Below are 21,671 nucleotides of genomic sequence, written 5' to 3'. Positions count from 1 at the left end.
GGAGTAAAACAGCTTGTCTGAGCATGCTACAGCTGATAAAGAGAGAGAACTGCGAAACACAACAGGAATCCCACTCGCCTGCCACCCCAGCTGCTGGGATGTGCGAGGATTTCTAGCAGGGAGGTTCCCTAGCACGGTGGGGAGCTCTGATGCTGGTATCAGCCTCCAGCTAGGGGGTGCTTTGCTGCTCTCATCCAGCTCGCAGGAATGATCTCCAAGTCCGTTGGACTGGGAGAAGAGATACCCTCTCCCTTTTGTTCAGCTTACTTACTGGGGTATTGGGTTTAACGTGGGGCAATTCACTCTCCCCCAGCCTCCCACTCTGTCAATGTCATCTTTAGGCCCCCCACTCCCCGCAGAAGCAAGAACAGCATGCCTGCTTGGATCTCCAAGGGCTGTCCTCCCCACTCTCCACCGTAATGTGACCTGGCCCCGAGGTCCCCGAGAGCTGGGTGTGAATTGCCGAGGCTGCTGCTGCTCAGGCTGCGCGTGGAAGGGACGCTTTCTGTCCTGCAGTGACCACGGAACTGCAGCCTGAGATTTCAGCCAGCGCTGCAGCCAGTGTGAAACAGCCCTTGCTCGAGAATTTCTTTGTTGCCCAAGGGAACCCGAATAAAAGCAATGAAACTACTCAGAGCCTCGTTGCTGTCATACTCCGGCAGCAGCGGCTGCGAGCGGGAGGCTGGCTGCGTGCCGCGTTAGCAGCTTTCATTCCTTTCCTACTTGGAGCACCTTCCGCAGGACTGCAACGGCTGGAGCTTTCCTTTGATGGGGAGCAGTTCAAAGGTGGGAAAGGGAGTTCAGCTCATTGCAAGTCAATGAGATTGGGGAGCCTAACTGCCATCTCCTTTGAACAGCTCTTCCCGAAAGATCTTCTGCAGACCTCGATAACCCTCGCTCCCCACCCCACTGCCGCCTCCGCACGGCTAGGCGCATCTCCCTGCTCTTCAATGGCAAACATCTGATTGGCACAGAGTCGTCGTCATTTTAGCTATAATAAGCTTTTTAAATCTTTTCACTGCTGCTGAAATGCATATCTTTCCAGCAGTTCAGTCATATTCTCTCACACCTGAAAAGCATGTTTCCTGGATATACCAGATACATTGTATTACACTAAATTGAACTATTCAAAATGAGAGCATATTCTAATGGAACTGCTGACACAACGTTAGCTACACCGTCTGTGTGTCATTGTGGCAAAACTATAATTACAATTTCTCAGTAAATCTGGGCTTTACATATCCGAGAAGTCAAACTCCCACCCGCTTTTCCTCATTGTCTGGTATTTCATCTATTACCTCCATTTCAATTCTTTGATCCAAAGTTTCTACAAAACAGACTAAGAAAGCACTTTTTCTTTCAAATAAGGCTCAAAACAGTCCCAAGATTGCATCAGAAAAGGAGAAAAGTCCTTTAAAAAATAATCTAACCCGTAAGAAGTACTGCAGATTGAAATCTAGCAGTCATTCATCTGAAATCTATTTATCTGTGGCTAGCCGGAGCCCCAGTTACCATGCCACCCAGACACCAGCATGTGGAAATTGCTCGTGCTGCCATTTAAGGCGTACAGTACGAGCTCGAACACGGCAGCGGGCTTCTACAGTTTGCACCCTTGCTTCAAATCTCTTCTAGTTTAGAAAGGGAGCCAAAAGTAATTTCAAGGTGCGTGCTATCCCGACGCTTTGCGTGGCGCTAAAACTGCGTCTCCTCCGGGCCCAGCAGGTACCGCTTCCCCCGCGACAGGGGCCGCGCGACCGGCGTCCGAGGCCGAGCAGCGTCGCCCAGCCAGAAAGGCCGTGTGGCGCGACGCGCTTTGAGGTCGGCTCTCGCCGGTAAGCAGGGTCAGCGGCGAGGCTCGGGCGCACCTCGTCCCGCCATCCGCCCGTCATCCCGGCCCGGCCCGGCGGGCCCGCTACCGTCGCCCTCCCGCCCGGCCCGGCCCGGCCCGTACGCACCGGCCGCCCCGCTGCGCCCCGTCTCCCGCCGCCGGCCTCGTTGCTAGGCGACGCGGCGGGCGAAACCATGCCGCGGAGGGGGCAGGGCGGCTCCGGGTCCCCACCCCCGGCCGGGGGCTTGGTCTCGTCCGCGGGGCGGTGGCTTTGCCCAGCGGCTGCTGGCTGCAGGCTAGAAAGTCCCCTGCCCGAGGCGGAATTGGGTCTCTCTAAGCGACAAGGAGGCCGCCGCCTCGCCCAGCGCGGCCTCCCCGCTTGGCTGCCCCGGGGCCGGCGGGGCGCGGAGGCAGCCGGCGCCAGCGCCGCAGGGCCCCCCCCCCGCCACCCTCGAGCCAGCGCGGAGCCTCCCCAGGCACCACCGAGCCGCCGCAAACCCTGCGCCTGGCCGGCCGCCCCAGGGCAAAGCGAAGCCGGGGGGGCGCAGCGACCCCCCCGCCAGGCCGCGGCCTTATTTTGGGGGGAGGGAGGAGGAGGCATGGGAAGCAGAGGGAAAGGATTTAACGAGAAAAAGCCACCAGATGAGGAGATAAAAGGGAAGAGAAGGCAAAGGGCCGAGAAGAGGGAGGAAACGGCCGGGCGGGAGCCTGGAGCAGGAGCTCCCGCTTGAGCCAAGCTCTGGGCCGGCGGGCAGGGGCTGCAGGCCGCCGCGCTGCAGCGCGGCCCGAGTCCCTTCTCCCTCCGCTCCTGCCCGCCCGGAGCGGGCCGGGAGCCGGCGGCAAGCCCTGCTGGCGCGGCACCGCACCGGAGAGCCGGGGGCTGAGTCTGCGGCGCTTCCCACAGACGAGGCAGGCCGCAAAGGTGCCCCCAGAAGTTGTCTGGGTGCTTGCAGAGCGGAGGCCTGCGTCCCGGCACGGGGCTCGGGGGGGGGGGGGCACGCCACGGGGAGGCAGCAGAGCCCAGGCTATGAGTGCCGGCTCTCCGCCGGGGCACCCACCCTGGCACCGACTCCAGCAGCCAGCTCGGTGCGAAGGCGTGGGGGCCGGGGAGTCAAAGAGAGAAGCGCTTGGGCCATCATAAAATTTGCAAGCAAGGAAAGGTGAGGCTTGGGCAGAGGGAGGTGGATGTTGTGGCAGGCAGTGCCTGGGGCGAGAAACACAAGCTTGTCCTGCCGAGAAAGCTCCTTTCCAGCAGTGCCTAGCTCCTGCCAAGGCATTTTCCAGACGGGTCCTTGGCAGCCAGGAGGTCGCTGTGCCGACTCACACCCATGCTGAGCTGCCCCTTCCCCGGCTCAAAGCAGAAGCAGCTGCTGAAGTAAGTCCCAGGTGCAGCTTCCCCATGTTACCGCAGGCCTTGTTGCTTATTTACAAAAGGAGTTCATGCTGTCTCGCCTTGATTAGGTTTGATATAATTACAGTTCTTCCCAGGAGTTCCCAGGAGCTGCATCCCAGATTGTTCTCACCAGGAAGAAGTGAAGGTGGAGACCCATTAGCTGTTTGTGTGGGAAGAAACCAGGCCATCTCATCCCACCTGTCTCCCCGGCAGAGGGTCTGATTCACAGCAGGTCTTGCTTTCCCTGTGGTTAGTTATGTTTCATTTTTGACCAGGCATTTCAAAGTTTGATACAAAATGCTTCAGTGAGTCAGAGGATGAAAGCCTGACTGTTTCGACTGACTGGGCCTTCAAAAACCTACAGGGCCAGAACAGAAACCAGACAGGTGTGCGACCAGCCACGCTCTCAATCAACCTGCTACCACGGCTGTTTTACTTCCTGACTTGCCTTGGAAAGGGCTTTCTGGTTCCAGAGAAACTCCTTTCCGGGGGCTGCAGCAGGGTGCACCAACACCACTCTGTAACCACGTCCTGTTTCCCTGGATGCTCGTCCAGCTGAAGATGGCTAGGGAGAAGAGCGCTGCACCTAGCCGCTTGCGAAGGGCAGATTTGAAGTGTTGGTGGTTGGCATTTGGCACAGCCAGCGCAATGCTGCTGAGCGTTTCTGTGCTCGCCCCTTTTCATATTAACCCCGGCTTGGATGCTGTCCCCAGCTGGGGCAGCACAAAAGGCTTAGCACCATCTTTCTTAGCACAGTTCTTCTTCCTGCTCCTTTTCTGCTGTGTGCTCTTTTGTAGGCCGCAGATCTGCCCATGCTTACGGATGATGCTGAGCACCCAAGAAAACAGGTCTCCAAGAATGGGGTTCCCCAGTTCCTGCTGAAATGGATTGATCAGTAACTTACCCAGGATTTTCACTAGGACGGGACTGTTGGGAGAAGGAAAAAGGTGCTCCCTCCATCCAAACAATGAGACTACTTGAGTAGTGAAAGCATGAGCAAGTCTTAGCAGAACCTGGACTCACGATGAGCAACAGAGCTCTGGTCTCCCCCATGACTTGAGAATCGCACTGGTTTTAATGAGGTGCTGCGATGTGAACCGGCATCAGGAAGGTAAGAAACCTGAAACATGCTAATGGTTCGTTCTCTCTCAGAGGCTCCTTTTACAAGTCATTGTTTTTCTTTTCTGTCTGAAGAGCCTGACTTCTCTGTTTCCTATTGTCCAGATCTGTTGGAGCCGCCTTTCCTCTCCTCCTCAAGTCACTTTCACCTTTTGGCATTGATGTGTCTGTCCCAAAGTAACTGATAGCTCAGAAACAGCATTGTCAGGATAGCGTATCACACATGAGTTAACGTTCTCAGAGCACGGCCTTCCTCTGGTAATAGAAAGAATAATAAAATATCAAAATGCCTGATTTCTGTGGACCTCAGAGATGATGCACGGATTGCTTTGTGTCATCACTTGCACCTATCTGACGTGGGTGGCAGGCACCTTCAGATCTGGCAACGTTTCCATAACCCACTCCACACACATTTTCCCGAAGGTGTAAATGATCCTCAAAGCACAAGGCCACTGGAGAATAAGGCCCTACATTTCTCTGTCTGCACACCTACGTGTATTCCCACACACACGATTCAGCGTTCATCTAGAGTAAAACACCACATGTTGACAACACTAACAATACATTTGACAGAAACTACTTAAATCAAACCCCAAAACACAAAAACACAAGAAAGTCTTAGAGCAGGAGAGTCGGGACAGGGTGAATTCTGGCTTCATGTTGCATGTGCATGCACATGCATGTGCATACCCTGCTCTTGAAGAGGCAGTTTGATTTTGGGAAGGCAATTTCAAGCCAGATTCACCTTTATCTTTCTACCGCTTTCAACAGTGCTCACAATGCCAGGCAGTGAGTTACCTTGAATTCAGACGGTCTGCGCCTGGCGGAGCGGTTCACAGCAGCCAGCTGCAAATTCTCTGCTTTCAAACTAGAGTTTTCAGTGCAATCTCAAAAAGTGAATGAGACCGTGACCCTGATAGAAAGACATTTCTGTTGGTTAGTTTTCTCCCTCATCTCTGTCACTGTAGCACAGCAAATCGTATCCCCAGGGCTGGTTCTTTCACATTCAAGATCGCACCATCAGTCCAGCCGAAAGGATTCCCAAAGGAATGTGCAGGACTAGATTGCCTTTCCAGGGTAGGTGTGCAAAAAGCATGGGACTAGCCAGAAGTGGGAGGGTGGCAGTGAGGATTGCCCAGGCCCAGCCTGAGTAGGCAAGCAGCGGTGGTAAAGGAGAGAAGCTAAGCAAGGCCCAGCTCATGAAATCTCAGTAGTGGTGGGTTGAGAAGCCTGCACTAGGCATTTGTTAACAGCTAGTTCAGCTGAATTGTCCAAAACTGTCTCTAACAAGTTCTACCATCTTCTCCATAGGGCTGCAGATAGAAAAAGCACATCAACAGCCTGCAAGCCAGGAGTGCCCCAAAGGTAAGATTCTTCCAGGAGGAGCCTAGATGTACTTTATAGGGACCTCGGTTCCAGAGGGAGCTAGTGGCTGAGATCCACCTGAGGATCCAAGCCTCAGGCTCCCAAATGTTCTGGGGGTAGGCCCTTAAATTCTTCAAAAGCCCCAGCCGGATAAATGGGCCAACATCATGCAGCCTGACCTGAGGTACTGACGGGTCATTTGCCAGGACATGCGCAGAGGACTTAAAATGCCACAGTCCCCCAGCGAAGATGGTCCAGACACTTCCCATCTTCCTAGGAGAAAGCATCAAAATAGAGCCATAATTCTAACCACTGGGCAATCAGGACCATAAAGCCAGGCTGGAACAGCCCCGCTCTTGCGGAGGAGAGAGGCATATCAAACAGCTGGGACACGAGTCATCCCAGGTAAGAGTATCAGGATCTGCCTCACCACGAAGTCAATATGCCCAGTCTGTAGTGGGGAGGAGGCAGTCTGAGAGGTCAAGTTTCTTGGTGCTCTTGAGAAATGTCAGATTTGCACGTACACACGCTGCAAGCCTTCAAAACACATCACTCGGGAGTCTATAGATAGAACCTGCTCTCTTCTAGGAAATATATCACCCGCCCCCGGTGAAAACTATCCTAAAAGAACTGCAAGCCATTTCTGAAGAGATACTAGCAGTCTTACAACTCAGACATTCCCAGACAACATACAGGGACCAAGGTCCTCAGACAATTAATTTTGCATCTTCAGTCAGTTCAGGCGGACGCTTTTTTGAAATAAGATCGGGAAATGACTTGCACGCTTTTAGAAGGGTTAGAAATTTCCCCTGAAGCTTCAGGAGGAACATCAAGCTTTTCAAGGCTTTTCATGAGGGAGACAGACATCTTGGCTTCTTACCAGGAGGGCTGTGATTAGGGCACAGCCCCAACTCTGAACTGGATCAGGCTGGTCAGGATCAATGTTGTATCTCCCTTTAGCAGCTAAGTGTCCACATAATCCGATTTTGAGCAGAAGTTCCATCCTTTGCTGACAAACAGCATTGCTCAGACTAACGTATTGCTGCAAAAAGCCTTTCTTTCAACCAACTGGCATTTTATCAAGGAATCCCCAGCCTGTTCAGATTTATACCACTTGGAAGCATATGCCAAAAGCTGGAATAGATAACTCATCTGAACAAGACCATTTTAGAAGCTCTGCGGAGCAAGGCCTGAGCTGATGGGCTGGAGAGAGCAACAAAATCGATTAGTTTCTTTGCACCAAGCCTTAGAAGAAGTCTTAACATCTTCAGAGACTGAGGCTCAAGCATGCCATGTGTCAGAGTGGCGTCACTACACAAGCTGACAATCCAACATTTTTGGATTTAGAATGGCTTCAAAACATATCTTCCTGACACTTGTTCATCAGCTGATTTATTGCACTGAGTGCCAGCTTGACTTCCTGCCATCAGTAACGCAGTGCCGTCAATATCTCGGCATTCATATCATTTATCTGGCTGGTTCGTCTGTTCTCAAAGTATCATCTCACTTAGCAGTGAATTTTTCTGTGAAGTGCTCTCTCAAACATGCACAAAAACCATTCAAAAACTATTGGGGGAAAGCATAGAACAAGTGTTTTTGCTGTTTTCTGTCTGGTTTTTATATGCAACTGTGATTATTGTAACAACATGGTTGTGAATGTGAATATGAAAATGAAACTGAGAGGAGAACATGGCAGTTGAACATGGGCTCGTCCTTTTTAATTGTAAGTCAGCCTGCCAGCCCTGCGCTTGGTGTGAAGGGAGTTAGTGGTGTGTCCATCCTGCAGAGCATGCTGGAGAAAAGCCATATCTACATGATGACCAACTCCAGTAGCCATCACTGCCACCTTGGGAGAAGGAAAAGGAAAAGAAGGGGGGAAAAGACTCAGTTCAGATACTGACCTGCTTCTTGAAGGTGTGCCATGTGTGCCACAGGGCTCAGCATCTGTGAGGCCTTGGCAAGTCACGCATCACCCTCATGTGATGACTGGAGAGAGCAGCCCTGGTTATCAGAGCAGCTGATACTCAGTGTCAGCTTTGGCGCTACCGCACGTGCTATGAGAGATTCAGGTCAGTGGTGCCACTGGTGGCTCATGCCAGCCTTACAAGTGGTGACATTTCTGGATATCTCAATGGGGAGGGGATTCCTGAAGCTAAGGCTGAGCTCCCTCCACCCAAAGGCAGTGACATCCACTCAGTAAATGCCAAGTCTTTTGCTTCAGTGCAGAGAATAGAATCCAGAGCAGTCAAAATCTGGAGGGAGACAAGGTGGTGGCACTGCTTGAGAGATCCATAATTGGGAGAAGCCAAGCAATCAGGTCAGAACAATTACAGGTTCCAAATGTACATCATCGTTCTGCTAATTCCTAACTCTTCCCCTGCTCCCTTCTCTGCTGATGCTCCAGTCCCCACTTTGGTACCTGCCAGGTCCTTTTAGAGAGCTGACATTTCCTTTCCTGACATTTTCTGCAGCTCCATCTGGGAATTAATGGCCGGATATTAACAGCGATGGGGCCGTTTATCATAATTAGTCTCATGAAGCTACTAAGCATCCAACTATTTTTCATCAGCGCCGAGGAAATAAACTGCAGAATCCAGTAGACGAGACGGACGATTTATTTATTGATTGATTTATTTTGGTCTGTCAGGATGTGGCTTTAAAGTTTGTGGAGATGAGCAGTGCTTCTTGGAGGCAATGACGACAGTAGGACTAGCTCGCCTTGGGCGCATAAGCTGCAGAAAAGTGGCCCTGGAACCCCCGGAGATGGCGAGGAGACATTTGTTATCCTACATCTGCTCTAGCCTCCTCTTATATAAACGACAAGTCGCGACAGGCTGAGTCCTGACTTGGCAAGCTTATGAAGAGACATCCACTAGCCACATGATGGCACCATAAATGAAAGCCATCTCAACGCATGCCTTTTTTTCCACATCAGGAAAGTGAACAGAGGGTGCTGTTTGCCCTGAAGGAGATGGCGCGTGGCTCAGCAGCTCAAAGGCAGTCAGTTGGCCAGGTGGTCCCCAGACCCCAGTGCTAAAGGAGGATGCTGCAGACAGCACGTGTCTGTGTCCCCTTCCATATGTGCCTGGTCACTGTTTTCTTATTTGTCATCTCATTCAGAACAGAGTGAAACTCTGCCTTCGTGTTGTTTTTCTTCTCCTTCAAGGGATCAGCACTGAAGGGCAGGCAGGCAAAGTCTCATGCGCAAGAGAGACCAGACTGGGTCCCTTGCAGGCAGGGGAAGGCCTCGAGGAGGAGCTGGGTCTCATCATCAGCCACCTTCTCCGGGGCAGATGAGCTCCACCCTGCAGAAGCTGACACCCGCTATGCTCTGAGTCTTACTTTTTAGGAGCCAATGCAGTACGTTGTCTGTGTTTCTATGAGCTTGGGGACTCGAGAAATATGCCTGAGCCTGCATTCCTCTCTGAGGGAAGCTGGTCACTGAGCTGCTGAGATCCATCAGATGGTGAGATCTAACCCGATGGCTATAGCTCTGGGCCAGGAGCTTGCTGGGGCAGTGGCAGCTGTCTGTGCTGATTTCAGTAGCTCTTCCATCAGCTTGGGAGTCCAGATGACCACCCCACATGACAGTGGTATTGAATGGGAAGAGATAGGATTGCAGGAATGTGAAGGCTCCGTTTCTCTCTGGTTTATCCTCTCCATCCCTCTGATCTCTCTCCAGCCGATAGAGTTAAGCATTCAGAGAACTCAGGCGTTTTGTCCTCTACACGTCAGACCATGTCTTTGACACAGGTCTCTCTGCCTAGTAGATGTCAAGCACATCAGGGGAGGAAGAACTGACCGTTCAGAGCAAACAGCCGTTCTCCATACAGCTGTGCTAGAGCTTCCTATTTTCCTTGCAACATCCCACCCCCACCGCTTTGGACACGCAAGGGAGGCAATGCAGCCACCCTCGACTCCTCCCTAGAAGGCTAATCCAGGCTAGTCCCTCACCTGATTGCTCCGTCGTCCTCACCTGCACTGTCCTGGGTAGTCCCAGGGAGCTCTCCTACAGATGAATCAAGTCTTTGGGTTCCTGTTCCCCATCCCGCACCCCTGACCACCTGATCAGCTCTTGAGGCAGTTGATCTGACTCTGGCTCAGGAGCCAGAGTTGGGCGCTGGAAGGACTCTTTTGCCTCTAAAGGGACAAGGAACAGTGTAAAGGCCAGAAGCTGAACAGCCCTAACTGTACCTGCACATAGCAGGGCACTTCCAGCTGGAAATCAGTATCTCATCCACATGAACAAGAAAAGGACTGGAGGAAGACCTCACATACACCCACTGCAAGAAGATTTGAATGTGCCTTTGGACATGTTTTGCAGTAGGTGCAGACCCATCCAAGGTGTTCCCGGAACCAGAAGCCAGGGGCACACAGTGGCCAGCAGACGCAACTTGAAAGCTCGTGCCAAGGCCACAGGAAGCAGCATGAGATAACATGCCTTGTGAAAACCCTGTCGGGGTCAGCTCGCCTAATTCTGCATGATGTCTAGTCAGGGGCTGGCACTTCTCTGCCTGCAGCTTCCTGTGCCTCTGTTTCAAGGCAAGAAGCGAGGATTGCATGACCCTGTGGAGGTTCTGCCACAGAGGCCTTCCAAGGCTTCCGGACGAACTATTGGTCCTCCTCTCTATAGCTGTGAGTACCTCTGACATGTAGCTACAACTCTACCAGTGCAGCTCAGTGCTCACCTGCAGCAGGCCTGCCCCCACGACTGCAGGCTGATTATCAAGAGCTTTCCATCCTGAGGTTTGCTATGCAAACATCAGACATTTGTGTTTAAATATTACACTCTTCTGCTGATGTGAAGCTAGTAATTACAGCCAGATGGGACCTGGCTCACAGGCAGACACCAGGCCCACACACTGCTGGGTGGCATTTTTTTTTAAAAACCATGTGGCCAGCCACCGGGAGGAAGATCAGAAAAGCTGAATGTAATTAAAAACAGCAAAAAAGGGGGTTTCTAATTATACCGCATAGCATATTCCAGGTGAGAGCTAAGTGTTCCTGGCTGCAGTGCTTGGCAGCCTGAATGCTATACCTGGGACACGCTCCAAGCCAGTGTGTTCAAGCCACAGATCTCTCTAGGCACAGCCTGACAGTGACATGCAACAATTTGGTATTAGCACCTCCTGCAGTAGCAAGAGAGCCTGATCCTGCAACCTCTTCCTCACCTGAATAAGAGCCATTTGCACAAGTGCCTGATTCAGCCATACATTCTGGTCAGGTCTGTAAGACGCTGTGATTTTTAGCCTCTCTAAGGAGTTTGGGGAGCAAGCAGGGCTTCTGCTAAGTCGATGAAACTCCAGGGGATCTTGCACCAGGCATCAGCCCCAGTCCTCAGGGCAAAGGGGTCCCGTTCCTATTGGGAAGAGACAGCATGCCTAAGACTGCATGAGGCCAACAGTAGCCTCAGCTTGAGCCTTTGAAGAGGATAGCTACCCGTACCCAGGCCCACTTGTTGGCCTCTGAGCTGGCGTCTGGGCGAAAGGTCTGAGTTTGGGGGTAATGCCATCAAGCTGTGGGAGAGACATGCCCTTCGCTACCTCTGGAACCAGTTCTCTCCCTTCTTTTTTAATGTCTCCTCTGCAAAGCCGTGGAGTATTACATCTCTGAGTATGCAGTGTGGCGTGAGCAGCCTGGTCACACCTAGCTTTGGGGTACAGCCCGCACTGTGAAAGGCAGATCTGAAACCCAGCCAAGTAGTCCCTCTGTATGTGTTACACTTCCAGGGCCACCACATTGCTAGTGTGAGCTCCCATCTGCTGCTGCCTCCTCACCTGCTAAGTTTAGAGATCGTCTTCTCTCTGCTTGCATGCCTGAACACATTTCTGTCTTGCACAAGCTGCCTGAGGTAGGAAATACTTCATTTGCCACCAGCTCCAGGATTTCAGCCCTGATTCTGTTCAAGGCAGAACAAAAGCATTGTAGTTAGTGGTGGAGTTTTTTCCCCAGATGATTCTATCTCAAACATCCATATTCAGCTTCAACATCTGATTGTATTTTTTAAATAGAGAATCTGCTCTCCTCTTGCCTCTCTCCTTCACATTCAGCAGACCCAAAGGGTTAGCAGGGACAGACCAGTCTAGGTAAAATGGCTCACTGTATGTCCTACCCAGTGTTTGTGCTGTATGCACACACCACACCAAGTGCCTAGGAAGCTGCCCTCCCCCTGCACTGCAGACCTGATTGAGCTCTAGCAGCCTCTGTGATACAGATAATAGCTGCCATTCGCAACCTGAAATACAGGCTAAATCTAGCTAATCATGCACAATTTTGAGCAGTTCTGGTAAAGAAACCATTGCAGGTGACACTCCAAGGGAAACAAGAGCTATAAATGCTACAGCCTTTTCTCTGCAAATCAATGTATCTCCTTTTAACCTCCATCTTCCCACTAGCCACCCGTTCCCCATCTTAGTAACAAACGCTCCGGCACGCTCTGAGAATACTCCCAAGCCAAGCGGTGCAAAGTCATAGCCCAGTTTCCTGCCCAAACAGCCAGAAATGTTTAATTCCCCAGGACAATTGCTGGGATGTATCCTGCATATTATAACAGTCAGCATTATGCAGCCACCTGCTCACCCATCCAGATGTATGAAACATACTGCAGTCAGCCCGCCAAACAGGGGCCAGTGTCTCTGGTTGCAAGGGGAAGAAAGAGAGAAAGCAGCAGAATGGAAAAAGAAGGAGGTTCAGGAGATGCAATAGTAAATTTTTTTTTTTTTGGTGAGAAATGGTAGCGCCATGGCAAATACATGCTGTAATTTGAGACAAGTGCCAAGCCTAGGATACATTTGCCCCCATCCTGATCCCCAAGGAAATCAGAATCACCCCTTGGTTAGAGGCAGGGAAGGAGAGATGACGATATACGCTGTGAGACAAAATCCTGATACATCCATAAGCCTACACCAAAACTCTTGGATCCCGTCCTCTGAGGTTCACCAGCAAGAAACCTGTGACCATCAGATGCTTCTTCATGCTTCCTTTGGCTCTCAGCTGCCCCATCTCACTTTTGTACCTCCTCCCTGAGGACCTCCTTCTCCCTTTCCCTGTGCTATGTGGACTTCTAACTTCCTAAATCTTTCTCAAAGGATCAAGAGGAGAGCTTTCCAAGGGTGCTTAATATTTCTGCTCTCATACACGCTGGGAGAGGGTGCATGGGAGGGAAGGAAAGGCCTCAAGGCCTCTCTATTTTCTACAGTCAAGGGCAGAACTTTTGCATGCCATTATCAACTGCCACAGAGATGTGGCAGCCTTACATGATGCTGCTTGGGTCTATGGGGGCTGAGTTGTACTGCTATCGCCTTCATGAATAATGGACCCACCTCCACCTTCTGCCTCCCCTTCCCTGTTAGATCCCCCTTCCTGCTGTGAATGTCTGGAATGGTTGTTTGCTCTGTCTCGGGGGCTGATCTGAGCAGGCTGAGTCCCAGCTCCGGTTCCTCCCTGTTCCCAGATACAAGTGTTATACAAGAGGGCACCAAGAAAATTTCAAGCAGTAATTAGCAAGGGTGTGAGAAGGATCTACCTCTTGCATTTGGTAGGGGTTTAAGGTATTTCTATTGCTTCTACTGAAGTTGAGACGCTCCTGTTGTCAGGGCCCTGAGCGCCCTAATAGGCCTTAATGGCCCTCACCTGGGGTCTCCGCCCACTCCTTCTGCCCATTGCTCCAGGAGCTCCATTTGAGCTCAGCCCTGGGTTGGGTGTGTGGTCCTTGCCTGAGCTATGTTATAGGTGAATCTGTCTCTTGTTCTGCCTTTGGCCCCTTCTTCTGGATGGATCTTGGACCTACATTGTAGGTAGGTCATCTCCTGGATGGCCTCCTTGGTTGGATGTGGTAATTTGTTTCCAGTCCTGTCTTTGGCCTTCTCTCTTCTAGCTCTTGCCTCTGTCAGGACTCTTTGGATGGGCTCTGGAGTTGCTTCATCACTTCACCTTGTCTGGGACTGTCTAGGCCCCTGTCACCAGAAGCTGGCTCTGCCTGCTGTGTTTTGATGCTGTGAGGCTGCCTCCTGGCTAGTGAGGGTGCTGGCTGTGCTGGGGTTGCTTTTGGCTCCTGGCTTGCCTTCCCTTAGGGAGCAGCTGGTCCTTGCTGTTCCCTAACACCTATAGTTTCTCCCTCTCTTCTGATATTTCACATTTTAAAGACAAAAGTATAGCTTCAGGGAGAAAAAAATGCCCATCATTCTAGGTCTTTAAAAACAGAAAAACAAACAAAAAAATCCCCGCCAAGTCTCTATGGCTGAAAGAAGCTGATCTACAGTCCTGGTGTGCTTTAGCATCAAAGGAACCTTGCAGACCATCTATACAATGTAGTTTTGTAATTTTACTTCCCCTTTCTTTGGAAGTCACTTAGCTTTCTTTTCAACTTTACCCGATGACCAGTATTTTAGCTTTATGCTTCTTCACATGTCCCAGATCCAACAGTGAGGTATCCCTGACTTTAGCATGGAATTAAGCTATGGTGTTTAGCTGTAGCTTGGGAGTCCCTTTCCTTAGGTCTGGTTGCAGTAGCACCACGACCAAGCCTTTGCGGAGTTTAGCTAAATCTGTTTTAAGTGGCACTGTCGGTATGTGTCAAAGCTGTGTTCCGATCCCAGTTCAGAGCACTTCATTGTCTTTCTCTGTCAGTCTAATAGCTCCAAGCTGTGTAGCTGAGAAACACCAAACTTAGATGCCCTTATGTGGGACTATATTTTACCACTGCATCTCCCTCTGCCAGTCTCACTTTGCAATAGCTGCCAGCCCTGTTCTTTGATCCCTACTGTCCTTGCTTTGTGTTGCTATCCCTGCATATTTGCACCCTTTCACGGCCTCTGTGAGGATAGCCTATGTTGATTGTTTTTTTCTTTTTTTTCCCCAAGAAAGAACTGGGAGGATCTGCAAGTCAAAGCAAAGGGATGGTTAAAAAACATGCAAGTGGAAAAGTGGAGTCTGTGAGATGGAAAGCATAATGCTTGCAAACAGAGAGGAAGAAAACAGGGTCCTCAGTGACAGACCCCAGTGCAAGAGGCTTTTGGAAAGCCACAGGCTCAGTCTGTTGCCCTGGAAACCGATGATGCCCCTCACTATTTTTGGCAGTAGGAAAAAGCCGTGAGTGCCGTAATCCAGGCCCTGCTGCCACCACTGTCTTTCCCTCTTGACTTAATAGAAGAGGGGAAAGAGGCTTTTAACATTCCGCAGGTAGCAGCGTTATCATCTGGCCCTCAGCTTACAAGGGATCTCGGGCTCAGTGCTGTTTAATCTGGATGGTCACGTCCCGTGGCAAACCTGGTGTCCTCATGTCGAAAACTGCCGCCAGCCAAAAGCTGAGGGAGGGATCACACGCCATCTCCCCCAAGCATCCATGCCTGGCCACTGGCAGAGACATGGTGCAAGGGGAGATGAACCCCTAGTCTGACCCAATATTAATCTAACTTTCCAATGCTCAATTAGTTTATCCTGAAGTAGGATTGAAAAAAACTAGTTTCTTCATGTCTCCTGTCAAAACTTGTGTTGTTGTGCTTCCAAGGATGAAGACTCTATGACCTCTCTGGGTAATCTGTTCCAGTGTCCGACTGCCCTCACAGTAAAATTTTTTTGTCGTATTTAAACAGAATTTCTTGTATTTCAGTTTGTGCCCATTTCCTCTTGTCCTGTCACTGACAAAAGTCTGGCTCTGCTGCCTTTACACCCTTTGTTCAGGTATTTATACATGGTAAGATTCCCCTGAGCCTTTTTTGTTCCAGGCTGAACAGTCTCAGCTCTCAGCCTCTCATCATACATCAGATCTTCCAGCCCCTTAATCACCTTGTGGCTGTTTGCTGGATTCACTCCAGTACATCCATGCCTCTCTTGCACTGGAGAGCCCAGCACTGGACCCAGCACCCCAGATGTGTCTCACCAGGGCTGAGCAGAGGGGAAGGATCAGCTCCTACCTGCTGTCAGTGCTCTTCCAATGCAGCCTGGGTGTATCCGAGCTCCCGGAGACTTGGGAAAGGAAGAGTCTTTACGCTGCTGTCCCTATGAATTGTGCCCAAATTTGGCCAGAGTTCATAAACTTGGGCAAAAAGGGGCCCTATAGGTCACAAAGGGTGACCGTTACAGAATGAAACATGCATGCCATGTACACAGAAACTGTCCAAAGACCAATCTGATTGCAGTATGAGAAACACTAGGTCAAGCTCACTTGCACAGATTTTAATGTTTTATTATGCAGATTGTAATGGTAATTACACAACTGAGCTCTTTTCCAGAGGATCCTGGTTCATTCTGCCCACAGGACTGACACTGCACAGGTACCAAAAAGCCATACGATATTTTATTTCCACCATGTTGTTCACTGCGTGACGCCTCAGGCTGTATTTACTGAATATTATTCAGTCTCTGCTAGAGAGGTAGAATTACTAGTCTCCTAATGAGCTTTTTAATGGAGCTCACTGCAATAGCTGAATGTTTCAAAACTGCTAATGATTTTAGCATTGCAAGACCCCTGCCAGGGGATGGGTCTGCAGTAGGCCTGTTCTGTGGACAACAAATCTTGAGCCCAGAAGGGTTAAAGGGAAGAGAAAGAGATTTGGAGTGAGATTTTGAGAACGTGGAGACACCTCAGCTATGACCTTACAGAACATTTAAAGGGCATGGCCTTTCACGTGTTCAAAGCGCAGCTCTTGGGACTGAACTTCAGCCTGGGAGCACCCCGCACTCCTGAAAGTCAAGGCTAGGTCCCCATGGCAGGTGCCTGGAAAATGAAGTTTGCGCTAACGTTGGAGGTGGTCAACTCATCTGCTTTTAAGAGCAGCTCTGTGCCTGAATGGCAATGAGAGGATCTAGGCAAGTGTGGTTCATCTTAGCCTGGGTGCTTCGGATGTGGGGGAGTCAGTCAGAAGTAAAGACCACCTCCGGAGTCAAGCTTGGACAGACAGGTAACACAAAGCGCCTGGCATGCATCCTCCTGGGACTGGAGCCATGTAGCTTTCATTACACAGGTGGCAGCTGATCCCTTCAGTCCACAGCTGTTCCTATAATCCAAGGCAGCGTTAACCTTCTTGTCTATAGTCCAGGGAACCTTTTGTCATCAGACTAGAGACCACTGCAGTGAACGCTTTTCCTGATTGCCCCTAGGAAGGGGATTTGGCTTTTGTTTGGGCAAATGCTTTCCTGATTCAGCAGCCTGTGTGGGGAGAGGGAGAACATGTTTTAATTCCTCCAGTGGATTTAATTCCTGAAAAGATATCAGCCCCCAAAGTGCTGATCTGTGGTGTCAAGCAGGAGGGGAGGAGGGGGGGAAAAAAAGCGGACAGAAAAGAATTTGAGGAGCTGACCTAAGGCAGGTCTGAATTCCCCTGGCTGCGAACGAGAGCAGAGCCCTCCCTCCCTCTTTTTCCATCTCCTTCCCTTCACTGAACACAACTTTCAAATCCCAGTGAGGCCCCTAATCTGCTTTGCTGTACAAAAGGCTGAGCCTACTGGCTTTCCTTTTCTCTCTCCCTCTTTAAAATTGAGGTGAGGATTGGTTTCCAGACATGCAGGCAGGGAGGGGGAAGGAGCAGGGCACAAGCAATCACTCTGCGGAAGAAGTCCTCCGGAGTGCTCTGAAGGAGGCAAGCGTGCAGGGGGCCTTCATGTGGGCTGGAGACGCAGGACATGCAGTCCCTGGGGTCATCTGGGGACCCTTTTTCAGATGCTGCAGGCAACTGCAACATATACGGTCTTTCTGAACTTAGCAAGCAGTTCTTTACTTCCTCTGTCTTTAATGTGGAGGAGTTCCTGAGCCTCCCTGCCTTCTTGGTCAGGAACTGCTTTCTAATTACCGTCCGAGTTTTTCTGCCATACTGGTATCTCGCTCTTCCTGTGCCAACATCACCCATTACTTTACCTAGCTTTTCTTCCTCCCATGTGTTCTGTCCACCTCCTTGATGAGTGAAATAATAGAGAACATATCTACTTTCAGCCTTTGTTTTCACTAGGCCACTGGTGAAACAGGATCTCCTTTCTCTTGATCATCCTAGGAGATTTTTTTTCCTGCACTGCTTCTAGTATGAATTCACCCTTCCTGACCAGGGCTTCGCACCCCATTCCAGAGGAGGTCTTGGCCGTTCTTTGTGCAGTGCTATTAAAGATTTTCTGCCTCAGTTGGAGATGTCCCAGGTTGCTAAGACCTCACTTGATTGCAGGATGATTATGAACCACCAATGAGCTAAAAGCACCAGAAAAGCAAGTAATACATCTAAGCTCACCTCATCCTCAGTCATGCTCAATTGATGTGCTTCCTGTTTATTGCAGAAACCCTTGCGATTAGTCTTGCATTTCATGCTATTGAATTTCAACTCATTCCTGCATCTTTATGCTCAAGGTCATCTGCTTCTTTCTATTTGATGTCCCGTTCTCCTCTGCATTCACAATGCCTCCCTCTTTTGCGTCATCAAGTAGCTTAATCTGAGCACTTCCACTTCTTATGACAACATCATTCATGAAGAGAATAAACAATATAAATCCCAAGATTGATTCCAGAGAAACTCTAGCGGTGAACTCTATAGCCTGCTCCTTTCTTGTTCCAAAGGCATCTCTGCACCCATCTCTTATGGTTTCTATTAATCCCATCATCTTCAGTTTAATTGATAATTTCCCTGTCATTCCTTAGACAAATTCAGTAAGCTGTGTTCTAGAAATGTGTGTAGATAAAAGAAATCAGTTATCAGAGATGAGCAGACTGTGTCTTAGTAGAATGGTATCTGCAACAAGCCTATCTGTAGTTTAGCTGGTTTTCTTCTACCTGTTTAAAAGATTCTTTTCTGCAAGACTTGTTCTAAAGCTTTGCATACTACTGACCCTCCCCAAACCCCAGGTTAAAAAAAAAAAAAAAAAAAAAAAAGGTTACTACATATACTGTCTTTAATGTGGGTCTTCCTCTTCCGTGACAGGCTCTACCTCTAAAAACCTTGCCACCCAACCTGCAATTTGACACATCAGTTGGCTTGGAATCTGCAAGTACCTGGTTGTCCTGGCTTCAGTGCACCAAAACATCTGACTTCTGTCTCTTGTTTAGTTATACCATTCAGTTCTTGTACTCTTTCTCCATCCTTCGTTTGTTCCTTGCAGCCAGCACTATTGTCTTCCCCAGACTGCAGTGTTAAATAGCAGTTGGGCTGTATCAAGAAATCTTTGCTGGCCAGTAGACCTACTACATTTGAACTCCCCATAGCGATGGGGGTGAACAGTCTTTTCTGCTTTTTGTAACATGCTTTGTAAGATCTCTCTCTGCTTGACCTGCCTTATCTTTACTGCTCCCAGGTCTCTAGCGTGTTACTTCTTGTCCCCAGCCGTGGTAGGGCCTGACAGCTGTCTTGAGGACATAGATCTAGTTAGGTCTGGAGCTCCTTTACCTGAGCTCTTCCCTGTCAGTGTAAGGCCCACGCATTCCAGGTCCAAACCTCCATTCAGGGTTCAAGGTGCTTTAAAGCCAGATCTCAGCTTTGCTAAGTGACGTGCAAGGGCTTCTGGCATTCCCTCTTTTTTTCTGGCCCTTGGTCAGCCCTCAGGAGTCTGGTCTCAGAGGTACACAGTGGTGGTCCAGGGCTGGCAGAAGCCATTTGAGGTGCTCTCTGGATAGCCGGGAGCATGTTAGAGCTGGGGATCATCAGTTTATTTTGATTCCTCCTACAGGCTATGTCCTGATTAAGACTCTCCCCATTTAAATAGGCCTACCATTTGCAAGGAGAGCAGAAGAGATGGCCTCCGTGTCCCTGATAAACGGAGAAGGCTAAGAGTGCTGCTGTGTCAGAGAAGAGGCTGGGGCAGAGCACGTCGTGCAACGGGGCCATCCCCCTCGGAGGGTCACTGCCGTGTCTCAGCCTCTGGGGTAGGGGAGGCCGCGGCCAGCCACACCACCCAGCATGGCGTGTGGGACCCCTGCGTGGTTGAGTCAGCACCTGCCCTGCTGGGATCCGCCAAGGCGACGCAGAGCCTACGCCCGCCCTCCGGAGCCTCTGTTTTGCAGTGGAAATAAATTGCCTCGGATTCCTGTAACTCAGGCAGAAAACCCCGGCCCCTTGCTGATAAAAACAGCCGGCCTGGACAGCGTTGCCACGGCAACCTGCACTTTCTTCCCCATCCTTTTGTTCAGCCTCGGACCCAGACTTTTGTACCCAGCCCTAATGGGGCCGGGCTCTGGGGCTGTTTACGGGGTGAGGTGAGAGGAATTTCATTGAGCCGCCGCTTGCCCGGCCCGGCTCCTTCCGCAGGGCCAGCGAGGAATGTTATTGACCACGGCCCCATGCAGCGACAGAGGCACTAAAGAAAGCACTCTAGACTTTCAGGAAAGAAAAGAAATCCCTGCCCTCCCCCATGCAGACGCATGCACCCCCCCCCCAAAAAAAAAAAAAAAAAAAGCCTTTTGTTTCCTTATTTCTCTTTCTGTAACTTCCCTCCTCGCCCCGCTCCTGCCTACAGCTGCTCTCACCGGGCACAAACAAAACCCTTCAGTGTGCGTCGTGAGCCTGCCAGCTCCAAGCCCAGCGACATCCAATCCTCCCAAGGCACCTTTCAGAGAAAGGGAAGCTGGACGTGCGCCGAGTCGGCCGGAGAGCGGGCAGAAGCCCCCTGCTCCGCGGGGCGCGGAGCAGCCGTGTTCCCGAGGAACGGCCGAACGCCGCGGAGAGCCCGGACCCTGCCTGCTGTGAGACCCTGCCGTGCTCAGGCCCTCGCTCTCCGTCCAGGCTGGAAAGGGTTAACCACATCATGTCTGACTGCCTGTGGAGCGGACAAAAGACCGCCTTGAGATCCAATATTGAAGCTCCCAGGGACACCGCTGAGGAATTCCCATTAGCTGGTGCTTGTGAAAGCAGTATATCACATGCCAACGACTGCCCGTTTGCTCTTGTGCCAATAGCAGGGAGAGCTGCAGCACCTTCCCAGCGCTCTGTAGCGTGACAGAAGTGGCCTGAGCGCGGTCCGAGTTGTGCCCTCGTGTGCGATGGACGGAATTGCGTTTCATCTTCTACCTCTGCCCTCCTGAGCTGCTCTAGCAGCAGGAAAACCCCCCTGGAGAAACTTCTGCCTGGTATGACCAGGCTTCATCCTGGGGTTAGTCGGTGCCGTTTTGTTCACTTCACAGAAGGTGCAGCCTTTAGCACTGCTCGCGTCCTGTCCTTCAGACCTCACAGGGTCTTAGGAGAAGGCAAATAAGTAAAGGGTTTGGGTACAAGACTTCAAGAACCTGCTGTTGGCAAGGCAGTGCCATTTCCAGTGTCCCCTACCCTGCAGTGCACTGTTTTCCAGGACAGTCATGCAGAGCGAAAGAGGCAGGCAGAGAGACAGAGATGTCCCCAAGCAGCAAGCCCTGTGGTGTGGCATGTGAGTCTGAGTTTTCTTAAAATCTGCTAAGGAGAGCAACAGAACATAAAGCCCAAGTCACTGTCCCTTGCCTGAGCAAGGACCCAGCTTGAGAAGTGAGGGGGAGGGGGACGGGCTTGGCCTGTGCCTTCCTCTGTCCCACTGTGTCTGCTCCCATCATCTGCAGCACCGAGTGCAGTGGTAACTAGGCCCAAGCTTCACCAGCAGCAACTGAGTCTTATGGATGATGAGAGGCACTAGTGGAAGCTTTTTTTGCCCCTTAATGGATTTATAAGGTATTGTTCTCTCCCAGTTGGATCATCTGATGTCTAATTAGAGGTGAGCTCATATGCTGCAGCTTTTCCCTTCAGCTGGAGCTGCAAGAAGATGAAGGAAAAAGACTCAGCGCTTGGCTCTCATAGCACTTAAATGTCTTTGAGACTCCTACTCTTCTATTAAATCTAATTGAAAAATCAGCCAATGGGTTCAAAAAGTTATTAGTGAGCTGGGCAGGGAAGGGGAGAGGGAACACAGACAACAGAGGGCTGCAGACACCTTCTCCTGGGACCATAGCCAATGAAAACCAAAGCCTAGGGCATGCACAGTTGGCTCTTGGCAAAGGACTATAGCGCTGGCACCATTTCAGTGCTGTTTTCC

At 50.7% G+C, this 21,671-nt stretch overlaps 1 long non-coding RNA gene across 11 annotated transcripts; it reads left to right on the top strand.

Moving 5' to 3' along the window:
- Positions 1-2,160: 2,160 nt before the first annotated feature.
- LOC104139407 (uncharacterized) lies at positions 2,161-21,489 on the top strand. 11 transcript variants are annotated; one of them, XR_011134459.1, is made up of 3 exons: positions 2,161-4,332; positions 5,652-10,340; positions 20,133-21,489. It is a non-coding gene; the product is annotated as an uncharacterized lncRNA (long non-coding RNA). The 11 variants fall into 11 exon arrangements; XR_011134457.1 differs by lacking the exon at positions 20,133-21,489 and adding an exon at positions 19,383-20,088; XR_693092.2 differs by lacking the exon at positions 20,133-21,489 and having other exon boundaries at positions 5,652-5,705; positions 8,177-15,300.
- Positions 21,490-21,671: the final 182 nt, after the last annotated feature.

Source organism: Struthio camelus, chromosome 14 (genome assembly GCF_040807025.1).
Source record: "Struthio camelus isolate bStrCam1 chromosome 14, bStrCam1.hap1, whole genome shotgun sequence".
Taxonomy (NCBI): Eukaryota; Metazoa; Chordata; class Aves; order Struthioniformes; family Struthionidae; genus Struthio; species Struthio camelus.
Note: the sequence above shows the minus strand (reverse complement) of the source record. Positions and strands in the feature narration are given on the sequence as shown.